This window comes from Hyperoodon ampullatus, assembly GCF_949752795.1.
Source record: "Hyperoodon ampullatus genome assembly, chromosome: 7".
Lineage (NCBI taxonomy): Eukaryota > Metazoa > Chordata > Mammalia > Artiodactyla > Ziphiidae > Hyperoodon > Hyperoodon ampullatus.
Window position 1 is genome coordinate 2,583,008 of NC_136920.1, and position 12,983 is coordinate 2,595,990.

Genomic DNA, 12,983 nt, shown 5'->3' on the forward strand with positions numbered 1-12,983 from the left:
TCTTGGAGCATTGTGATGAAAAGGGCATGGAGCCTTGTCATGAGAGGGTTCAAGGAGCATACTGACGACAAGTGACAGGGAGCATTGTGATGACAAGTGTATTGAGCATTGTGATGACAAAGGTCATGGAGCATTGTGATGAGAAGACCATGGATAATTGTGATGACGAGCGTCATGGGGAGTTGTGATGACAAGTGTTATGGAACATTGTGAACACAAGGGTTTGAAACATTGTGATGACAGAGGTTATGAAGCATTTTGATTTCATTGTGATTACAACAGCATGAAGCATTATGATGATGGGCATGGTGCATTGTGATGACAGGGTTCATGGAGCATTGTGAATGAGAAGGCCATGGAGCATTCTGATGGCATGCAACATGGAGCTCTGTGATGACAAGGGCATGGAGCATTGTGATTACAGGGTCTTGGAGCATTGTGATGACAAGGGTCATGGAGTCTTGTGATGACAAGGCCGTGGAACCTTGTGATGGCAGGTGTCATGGAGCATTGTTATGACAGGGGTAATGGAGAATTGTGATGACAAGGGCATCAGCATTGGTCTGAAGTGTTTCATGGATTATTGTGATGAGAGTGGGCATGGGGCATTGTGATGACAAGGTCACGGAACACTGTGTTACATGGGTCATGGAGGATTGTAATGACAAGGGCATGGAGCATTCTGATGAGAAGGGCATCGAGCATTGCTATCACAAGCGTCATGGAGCTTTGTGATGACAAGTGCATGGAGCAATTTGATGAGAGGGTTCATGGAGCATTTTGATGACAATGGCATGGAGCATTGTGATGCCAAGGGTTATGGCGCTTTGTGATGACAAAGGTCATGGAGCATTTTGATGACAAGGGTATGGTGCATTGTGATGAGAAGGGGAGGGAGCATTGTGATGACAGGGTCATGGAGCAATTTGATGAAAAGGGTCATGGAACATTTTGATTACAGGGGTTATGGAACATTGTGATGGCAGGGGTCATGGAGCAGTGTGATGAAAAGGGTCATGGAGAATTTTGATGACAGGGGTTATGGAACATTGTGATGTCAGGGGTCATCGAACATTGTGATGATAAGTTCATATAGCATTTTGATGACAGGGGTCATGGAACATTGTGATGACAGGGGTGATGGGGTATTGTGATGACTAGTGATGGAACATTGTGATATCAGTGGTGAGAGAGCCTGTTGATGAGAAGTGCATGGAGCACTGTGATGACAAATTTTATGCAGCATTGTGATGACAAGGATGTGGAGCACTGTGATGACATGGGTCATGGAGCATTGTGCTGAGAAGCGCATGGAGCATTGTGATGACAAGGGTCATGGAGCATTGTGCTGAGAAATTCATAGAGCATTGTGATGACAAGGGTCACAGAGCATTGTGATGAAAAGCTCATGGAGCATTGTGGTGACAAAGGTCACAGAGACTTGTGATGACGAGGGCATGGACCATTGTGATGAGAAAGGTCATGAAGCATTGTGATGACAGGAGTCACGGAGCATTGTGATGACGGGTCATGGAGCATTGTGAGGACAAGGGCATGAAGCATTGTGATGACAGGTGCATGGAACATTGGTCTTACAAATTTCATGGATTACTGCGATGACAGTGGGAATGGCGCATTGTGATGACAAGGGCATGGAGCATTGTGATGACAAGGTCATGCAGTATTGTGAAGACAGGTGTCTGGGAGCATTGTGAAGACATAAGTCATGGCCCATTGTGATGACAATGCCATGGAGCATTGTGATGCCAAGTGTCATGGAGGTTTATGATGACAAAGGTAATGGAGCATTGTGATGACAAGGGCTTGGATCATTGTGATGACAAGGGCCATGGAGCACTGTGCTGACAAGCGCATGGAGCATTGTGATGACAAGGGTCACAGACCATTATGATGAAAAGTTCATGGAGCACTGTGGTGACAAATGTCACAGATCCTTGTGATGACGAGGGCATGGACCATTGTGATGACAAAGGTCATGAAGCATTATGATGACTGGAGTCACGGAGCATTGTGATGACAAGTGTATGGAGCATTGTGATGACAGGGGCATGGAGCATTGGTCTGACAATGTTCATGGATTATTGTGATGGCAGTGTGCTTGGCACACTGTGATGACAAGGGCATGGAGCATTGTGATGACAAGGTCATGCAGAATTTTGAAGACGAATCAGGGAGCATTGTGATGACATATGTCATGGTCTATTGTGATGACAATGGCATGGAGCATTGTGATGACAGGTGTCATGGAGCATTGTGATGACAAGTGTCATGGGGCATTCTGATGACAAGCTTGTGGAGTAATGTCATGACAGTGGCATGGAGCATTGTGATGAAAAGGGCATGGAGCATTGTGATGAAAAAGGCATGGAGCCTTTTCATGACAGTGTTCAAGGGGCATTCTGATGACAAGTGTCAGGGAGCATTGTGATGACAAGTGTATTGAGCATTGTGATGACAAAGGTCATGGAGCATTGTGATGACAGGCATCATGGAGCGTTGTGATGACAAGTGTTATGGAACATTGTGATCACAAGGGTTTGGAGCATTGTGATGACAGAAGTCATGTATCATTTTCATTTCAACTAGCATGGAGCATTGTGATGACAAAGGCATGAAGCAATGTGAACCCACGGTTCATGGAGGATTTTGATGACAATGGGAACGGAGTATTGTGATGACAAGCGCATGGAGCACTATGATGACAAGGTCATGTAGTATTTTGCTGAGAAATGCATGGAGCATTTTGATGACAAGGATCATGGTGCACTGAGATGACAAGCGTCATGGAGCATTTTGATGACAAGGATCATGGTGCACTGAGATGACAAGCGTTATGGAGCATTTTGATTACAAGGGTCCCGGATCATTGTGTTGTCTGGTGTCATGGAGCGTTGTGATGACAGTGGTCATGGAGCATTGCGATGACAGGGGTCATGGAGCATTGTGATGACAGGGGTCATGGAGCATTGTGATCAGAAGTTCACGGAGCATTCGGTTGACAATATTCATTGAGTATTGTGATGGCAGGGGCCATGGAGCATTGTAATGACAATGGAATGGAGCATTGTGATGACAAGGTAATGGAGCATTGTGAGGAGAAGACCATGGAGCCTTGTGATGACAAGTATCTTGGAGCATTCTGATGAAAAGGGGCATGGAGCATTGTGATTACTTGGGTCTTGGAGCATTGTGGTGAATAGGGCATGGATGCTTGTGATGAAAAAGCATGGAGCCTTGTCATGAGAGGGTTCAAGGAGCATACTGACGACAAGTGACAGGGAGCATTGTGATGACAAGTGTATTGAGCATTGTGATGACAAAGGTCATGGAGCATTGTGATGAGAAGACCATGGATAATTGTGATGACGAGCGTCATGGGGAGTTGTGATGACAAGTGTTATGGAACATTGTGAACACAAGGGTTTGGAACATTGTGATGACAGAGGTTATGAAGCATTTTGATTTCATTCTGATTACAATAGCATGAAGCATTATGATGATGGGCATGGTGCATTGTTATGACAGGGTTCATGGAGCATTGAGATAAAAAGGGGCATGAAGCATTGTGATTACAGGTGTCTTGGAGCATTGTGATGACAAGGGCGTGGAGCATTGTGAATGAGAAGGCCATGGAGCATTCAGATGACACGTGCCATGGAGCTTTGTTATGACAAGTGCATGGAGCATTGTGATTACAGGGTCTTGGAGAGTTGTGATGACAAGGGTCATGGAGTCTTGTGATGACAAGGCCGTGGAACCTTGTGATGGCAGGTGTCATGGAGCATTGTTATGACAGGGCAATTGAGCATTGTGATGACAAGGGCATCAGCATTGGTCTGAAGAGTTTCATGGATTACTGTGATGAGAGTGGGCATGGAGCATTGTGATGACCATGTCACCGAACACTGTGTTACATGGGTCATGGAGGATTGTAACGACAAGGGCATGGAGCATTGTGATGAGAAGGGCATCGAGCATTGGTATCACAAGGGTCATGGAGCTTTGTGATGACAAGTGCATGGAGCAATTTGATGAGAGTGTTCATGGAGCATTGTGATGACAATGGCATGGAGCATTGTGATGCCAAGGGTTAAGGAGCTTTGTGATGACAAAGGTCATGGAGCATTTTGATGACAAGGGCATGTTGCATTGTGATGAGAAGTGCAGGGAGCATTGTGATGACAGGGTCATGGAGCAATTTGATGAAAAGGGTCATGGAACATTTTGATTACAGGGGTTATAGAATATTGTGATGTCAGGGGTCATGGAGCAGTGTGATGAAAAGGTTCATGGAGCATTTTGATGACAGGGGTTATGGAACATTGTGATGTCAGGGGTCATCGAACATTGTGATGATAAGTGCATGTAGCATTTTGATGACAGGGGTCATGGAACATTGTGATGACAGGGGTCATGGAGTATTGGGATGACTAGTGATGGAACATTGTGATATCAGTGGTGAGAGAGCATTTTGATGAGAAGTGCATGGAGCATTGTGATGACAAATTTTATGCAGCATTGTGATGACAAGGATGTGGAGCATTGTGAGGACAAGCACATGGCGCATTGTGATGACATGGGTCATGGAGCATTGTGCTGAGAAGCGCATGGAGCATTGTGATGACAAGGGTCATGGAGCATTGTGCTGAGAAACGCATAGAGCATTGTGATGACAAGGGTCAGAGAGCATTGTGATGAAAAGTTCATGGAGCATTGTGGTGACAAAGGTCACAGAGACTTGTGATGACGAGGGCATGGACCATTGTGATGAGAAAGGTCATGAAGCATTGTGATGACAGGAGTCATGGAGCATTGTGATGACGGGTCATGGAGCATTGTGAAGACAAGGGCATGGAGCATTGTGATGACAGGGTCATGGAACATTGGTCTTACAAGTTTCATGGATTATTGCGATGACAGTGGGAATGGTGCATTGTGATGACAAGGGCATGGAGCATTGTAATGACAAGATCATGCAGTATTGTAAAGACAGGTGTCTGGGAGCATTGTGAAGACTTAAGTCATGGCCCATTGTGATGACAATGCCATGGAGCATTGTGATGCCAAGTGTCATGGAGGTTTGTGATGACAAAGGTAATGGAGCATTGTGATGACAGAGGTCATGGAGCACTGTGCTGACAAGGGCATGGAGCATTATGATGACAAGGGTCATGGAGCATTGTGCTGAGAAAGGCATGGAGCATTGTGATGACAAGGGTCATGGAGCATTGTGCTGAGAAAGGCATGGAGCACTGTGATGACAACGGTCACAGACCATTATGATGAAAAGTTCATGGAGCATTGTGGTGACAAATGTCACAGAGCCTTGTGATGACGAGGGCATGGACCATTGCGATGACAAGGTCATGTAGTATTTTGCTGACAAATGCATGGAGCATTTTGATGACAACTGTCATGGAGCACTGTGATGACAAGCGTCATGGAGCATTGTGATTACAGGGGTCATGGAGCATTGGGATGGCAAGGGCATGGATCATTGTGATGACAAGTGTCATGGAGCATTTTGATGACAAGGGTCCCGGATCATTGTGTTGTCTGGTGCCATGGAGCATTGTGATGACAGTGGTCATGGACAATTGTGATGACAGGGGTCATGGAGCATTGTGATGACAGGGGTCATGGAGCATTGTGATCAGAAGTTCATGGAGCATTGGGCTGACAATATTCATTGAGTATTGTGATGGCAGGGATCATGGAGCATTGTGATGACAATGGAATGGAGCATTGTGATGAAAAGGTCCTGGAGCATTGTGAGGAGAAGACAATGGAGCCTTGTGATGACAAGTATCATGGAGCATTCTGATGAAAAGGGGCATGGAGCATTGTGATTACTTGGGTCTTGGGGCATTGTGATGAATAGGGCATGGATGCTTGTGATGAAAAAGCATGGAGCCTTGTCATGAGAGGGTTCAAGGAGCATACTGACGACAAGTGTCAGGGAGCATTGTGATGACAAGTGTATTGAGCATTGTGATGAGAAAGGTCATGGAGCATTGTGATGAGAAGACCATGGATAATTGTGATGACGAGCGTCATGGGGAGTTGTGATGACAAGTGTTATGGAACATTGTGAACACAAGGGTTTGGAACATTGTGATGACAGAGGTTATGGAGCATTTTGAATTCATTGTGATGACAATAGCATGAAGCATTATGATGATGGGCATGGTGCATTGTGATGACAGAGTTCATGGAGCATTGAGATGAAAAGGGGCATGGAGCATTGTGATTACAGGTGTCTTCGAGCATTGTGATGAAAAGGGCATGGAGCATTGTGATGAGAAGGCCATGGAGCTGTCTGATGACATGCGTCATGGAGCTTTGTGATGACAAGAGCATGGAGCATTGTGATTACAGGGGTCTTGGAGCATTGTGATGACAAGGGTCATGGAGCCTTGTGATGACAAGGCCGTGGAACATTGTGATGGCAGGGCTCATGGAGCATTGTTTTGACAGGGCAATTGAGCATTGTGATGACAAGGGCATCAGCATTGGTCTGAAGAGTTTCATGGATTACTGTGATGAGAGTGGGCATGGAGCATTGTGATGACCATGTCACCGAACACTGTGTTACATGGGTCATGGAGGATTGTAACGACAAGGGCATGGAGCATTGTGATGAGAAGGGCATCGAGCATTGGTATCACAAGGGTCATGGAGCTTTGTGATGACAAGTGCATGGGGCAATTTGATGAGAGTGTTCATGGAGCATTGTGATGACAATGGCATGGAGCTTTGTGATGACAAAGGTCATGGAGCATTTTGATGACAAGGGCATGTTGCATTGTGATGAGAAGTGCAGGGAGCATTGTGATGACAGGGTCATGGAGCAATTTGATGAAAAGGGTCATGGAACATTTTGATTACAGGGGTTATAGAATATTGTGATGTCAGGGGTCATGGAGCAGTGTGATGAAAAGGGTCATGGAGCATTTTGATGACAGGGGTCATGGAACATCGTGATGACAGGGGTGATGGAGTATTGGGATGACTAGTGACGGAACATTGTGATATCAGTGGTGAGAGAGCATTTTGATGAGAAGTGCATGGAGCACTGTGATGACAAAGTTTATGCAGCATTGTGATGACAAGGATGTGGAGCATTGTGATGACAAGCACATGGCACATTGTGATTACACGGGTTATGGAGCATTGTGCTGAGAAGCGCATGGAGCATTGTGATGACAAGGGTCATGGAGCATTGTGCTGAGAAACGCATAGAGCATTGTGATGACAAGGGTCACATAGCATTGTGATGAAAAGTTCATGGAGCATTGTGGTGACAAAGGTCACAGAGACTTGTGATGACGAGGGCATGGACCATTGTGATGAGGAAGGTCATGAAGCATTGTGATGACAGGAGTCACGGAGCATTGTGATGACGGGTCATGGAGCATTGTGATGACAAGGGCATGGAGCATTGTGATGACAGGGTCATGGAACATTGGTCTTACAAGTTTCATGGATTATTGCGATGACAGTGGGAATGGCACATTGTGATGACAAGGGCATGGAGCACTGTGATGACAAGGTCATGCAGTATTGTGAAGACTGGTGTCTGGGAGCATTGTGAAGACATAAGTCATGGCCCATTGTGATGACAATGCCATGGAGTATTGTGATGCCAAGTGTCAGGGAGGTTTGTGATGACAAAGGTAATGGAGCATTGTGATGACAAGGGCTTGGAGCATTGTGATGACAAGGGTCATTGAGCACTGTGCTGACAAGGGCATGGAGCATTGTGATGACGAGGGTCATGGACCACTGTGCTGAGAAAGGCATGGAGCATTGTGATGACAACTGTCACAGACCATTATTATGAAAATTTCATGGAGCATTGTGGTGACAAATGTCACAGAGCCTTGTGATGACGAGGGCATGGACCATTGTGATGACAAAGGTCATGAAGCATTGTGATGACTGGAGTCATGGAGCATTGTGATGACAGGGGTCATGGAGCATTGTGATGACAAGTCCATGGAGCATTGTGATGAAAGGGGCATGGAGCATTGGTCTGACAAAGTTCATGGATTATTGTGATGGCAGTGCGCATGGCACACTGTGATGACAAGGGCATGGAGCATTGTGATTACAAGGTCATGCAGAATTGTGAAGACGGGTCAGGGAGCATTGTGATGACATATGTCATGGTCCATTGTGATGACAATGGCATGGAGCATTGTGATGACAGGTGTCATGGAGCATTGTGATGACAAGGGTCATGGGGAATTCTGATGACAAGCTTGTGGAGTAATATGATGACAGTGGCATGGAGCATTGTGATGAAAACGGCATTGAGCATTCTGATGAAAAAGGCATGGAGCCTTTTCATGACAGTGTTCAAGGGGCATTCTGATGACAAGTGTCACGGAGCATTGTGATGACAAGTGTATTGAGCATTGTGATGACAAAAGTCATGGAGCATTGTGATGACAGGCATCATGGAGCGTTGTGATGACAAGTGTTATGGAACATTGTGATCACAAGTGTTTGGAGCATTGTGATGACAGAAGTCATGTATCATTTCCATTTCAAGGAGCATGGAGCACTGTGATGACAAGGGCATGAAGCAATGTGAACCCAAGGTTCATGGAGGATTTTGATGACAATGTGAACGGAGTATTGTGATGACAAGCGCATGGAGCACTGAGATGACAAGGTCATGTAGTATTTTGCTGACAAATGCATGGAGCATTGTGATGACAGGCATCATGGAGCGTTGTGATGACAAGTGTTATGGAACATTGTGATCACAAGTGTTTGGAGCATTGTGATGACAGAAGTCATGTATCATTTCCATTTCAAGGAGCATGGAGCACTGTGATGACAAGGGCATGAAGCAATGTGAACCCAAGGTTCATGGAGGATTTTGATGACAATGGGAACGGAGTATTGTGATGACAAGCGCATGGAGCACTGAGATGACAAGGTCATGTAGTATTTTGCTGACAAATGCATGGAGCATTTTGATGACAAGGGTCATGGAGCACTGTGATGACAAGCGTCATGGAGCATTTTGATTACAAGGGTCCCGGATCATTGTGTTGTCTGGTGTCATGGAGCATTGTGATGACAGTCGTCATGGAGCATTGCGATGAGAGGGGTCATGGAGCATTGTGATGACAGGTGTCATGGAGCATTGTGATCAGAAGTTCACGGAGCATTCGGAAGACAATATTCATTGAGTATTGTGATGGCAGGGATCATGGAGCATTGTGATGACAATGGAATGGAGCATTGTGATGACAACGTCCTGGAGCATTGTGAGAAGACCATGGAGCCTTGTGATGACAAGTATCATGGAGCATTCTGATGAAAAGGGGCATGGAGCATTGTGATTACTTGGGTCTTGGAGCATTGTGATGAATAGGGCATGGATGATTGTGATGAAAAAGCATGGAGCCTTGTCATGATAGGGTTCAAGGAGCAAACTGATGACAAGTATCAGGGAGAATTGTGATGACAAGTGTATTGAGCATTGTGATGACAAAGGTCATGGAGCATTGTGATGAGAAGACCATGGATAATTGTGATGATGAGCGTCATGGGGAGTTGTGATGACAAGTGTTATGGAACATTGTGATCACAAGGGTTTGGAACATTGTGATGACAGAGGTCATGGAGCATTTTGATTTCATTGTGATGACAATAGCATGAAGCATTATGATGATGGGCATGGTTCATTGTGATGACAGGGTTCATGGAGCATTGAGATGAAAAGGGGCACGGAGCATTGTGATTACAGGTGTCTTAGAGCATTTTGATGAGAAGTGCATGGAGCACTGTGATGACAAAGTTTATGCAGCATTGTGATGACAAGGATGTGGAGCATTTTGATGACAAGGGCATGGTGCATTGTGATGACAAGGGACACGGAGCATTGTGATGAAAAGTTCATGGAGCATTTTGGTGACACATGTCACAGAGCCTTGTGATGACCAGGGCATTGACAATTGTGATGACAAAGATCATGAAGCATTGTGATGAATGGAGTCACGGAGCACTGTGATGACAGGGGTCATGGAGCAATGGGATGTCAAGGGCATGGAGCATTGTGATGACAGGGGCATGGAGCATTGGTCTGACAAGTTTCATGGATTATTGTGATGACAGTGGGCATGGTGCATTGTGATGACAAGGTCATGGAGTATTGAGAAGACAGGTGTCAGGGAGCATTGTGATGACATATGTCATGGTCCATTGTGATGCCAATGACATGGAGCATTGTGATGCCAAGTGCCATGGAGGATTGTGATGACAAAGGTTAAGGAGCATTGTGATGAGAAGGGCATGGATCATTGTGATGACAAGGACCATTGAGAATTTTAATGACCAGGTCTTGAAACATTGTGATGAGAAGCGCATGGAGCTTGCTATGACAGGGGTCATGGAGAATTGTGATGACAAGAGCATATAACATTGTGATGAGAATGGTCAAGGAGCATTGTGATGACAAGAACTTGGAGAATTTTGATGACAAGGGACATGGAGCATTGAGATGACAAGGGCATGGAGCATTGTGATGGTAAAACCATGAAACATTGTGATGAGAAGACCTTGTGTAATTGTGATGACGAGCATGATGGAGCACTGTAATGACAAGGGGCATGGAGTATTGTGATGACAGGTGTCAGGGAACATTGTGATGACAGAGTTCATGGAGCATTGTGATGACAAGGGCATGGAGCATTGTGATGACAAGGGCTTGGAGCATTGTGATGACAAGTGTCAAGGAGCATTGTGATGACAATGGCATGGAGCATTGTGATGACAAGGGACAGTGAGAATTTTTATAACAATGTCATGAAGCATTGTGATGACAAGCATAAGGAGCTTGCTATGACAGGGGTCAGGGAGAATTGCGATGACAAGTCCATGGAGAATTGTGATGAGAAGAGAATGTACCATTGTGATGAGAAGTGTCATGGAGCATTGTGATGACAAAGAGGTGGAGAATTGTGATGACAAGGGACATGGAGCATTGTGATGACCACGGCATGAAGCAATGTGATGGCAAGACCGTGGAGCATTGTGATGAGAAGACCATGGATAATTGTGATGACGAGCATCATGGAGCATTATGATGACAAGAGCCATGGAGCATTCTGACATAAGATATCACTTATGAAGGAAATGTAAACATGGCTACACAAGAACTGAATTAGGAAAGAGAACAGAGTCTCACATATAGAAAACATACTTATGCCTGCTTAAGGGGAAAGGAGAGGTGGGGAGATGCACAAAACCAGAGTTTAATATTAGCACAGGTACCGTTGCATAATCCAAATACAGAATAGACAAGACCTACTCCTTCCGAAGTGAACAGGACTCAACACCCCTATTCCCCGCAGAGGAATATATCTGACTAGTAAGAGTCATAAAACCTATGTATTGATATCTCTCCGTAAGGGAATCAAGTGTGTCTAGACCGGCATAAACATGTCAGTGAAAATCAGCTCAACCTCATTATAAAAATGAATTTCAAAAACAAAACAAAAAAACAGCGAAATTCTAACACAATTCCTTCAGGTGTTCTGATGAAACCTGGAATGACCCTATCTAAAACGAAAGCTGAATGAGACATAAGGCTGGTCAGTTGGGACTGAGAGTATTGGTCAGATTGGGTGAGAAAATGCAGACCATTTAAAGCAATAATGCATGCCACCAATTCCATGGGTCCCAACTCTCCAGGTAGAAGGGAATATCACTACAGTTATAACATGTACGGGAAACGTAGAGAATGGACACACTGTGAATACGAAAGGATTCTAAAACTCAACTAATAGTCCCTATCCTGGTGCTCCGGTTTGACTTTACAACTGCTTTACTATCAATCTCCCAACTTGGAGAGACAGCCCCTTTAACCTCCTGATTCGCAAACATTGCCAATTTAGCAGAGGATGAAAGGGAAGAGGGAGAACCAATGAGAGAGTAGCTGTTAGGCATTTGGACGGGCACATGTCACTCTAATTTCCCGGCAGGAAGAAAAATTAACCAAACTCTCAGCCACCCGCCAGGAACCAGTAGAGGTCCTGAACCAAAATTGTGGACTTGCGGTCAGCTCACAAAAAACGAGTTGAAAAATGGAGCTCAGGGGCACAGCAATTCACAAACTGGCAGAGTAATAAAGGACAACTATCGTCCAAAAATCTGTTGAGGGAAGGCAACGAGGCAGACTTGAAAGCGAGCCACAATAGCAGGAAACAGATTTCAAGAGGTACATTGGAATCGCGTTTAAAGCACAGGAAGAGGGGCACAACTTCGACAATGATGCACTTGGCCAATAAGTGCGTATGCGTTCTCTCCTAAATATATTCAGGAGAAAACGCATACGCCATTTTTTTCCAAGCAAGCAAACGGGCAATGCAACTCTGCACTACAAAGATGTATCACTTCCCACCGGTCAAGAGGGACATCCGCAATATGTGTAAAAACCAGAAAGGCAAGACAGGGCCTGGAGAACAGGGAGACTAGTTATGCTGATGGGCAGGATGTAAGCTGCCAACTGCCTCTCTGGAGGAGTGCATTGTGTTCCCTCAAACAAGTAAACAACAGAGCTAGATCTACAGAGCCAAGGGCCCTTCCAGTCTAGGGAATATACCCTGGGAAAACTGAAAATCAATAAGACAGAGCCACCCCAAAATTTAGGGCTGCAATGCTTACAAGAACCTCAAATTGGGTACACCTTAAATATCCCAAGAAAGACAAAAATGGTTCAGGAAATTGTGTTACTTACGTACGATGGATTATCCCTCAGCCATGAAATCAATGTCATAAGGCCAGTAGCAGCAAAATGAGTGGATTCACGTACGATGATTCTAAGTGAAATAAGTCACAGACAAAAAGAAACTTATCATAAGATATCACTTATGAAGGTCCTGTAAACATGGCTACACATGAACTGAGTTAGGAAAGAAAACAGAGTCTCACATTTAGAAAAC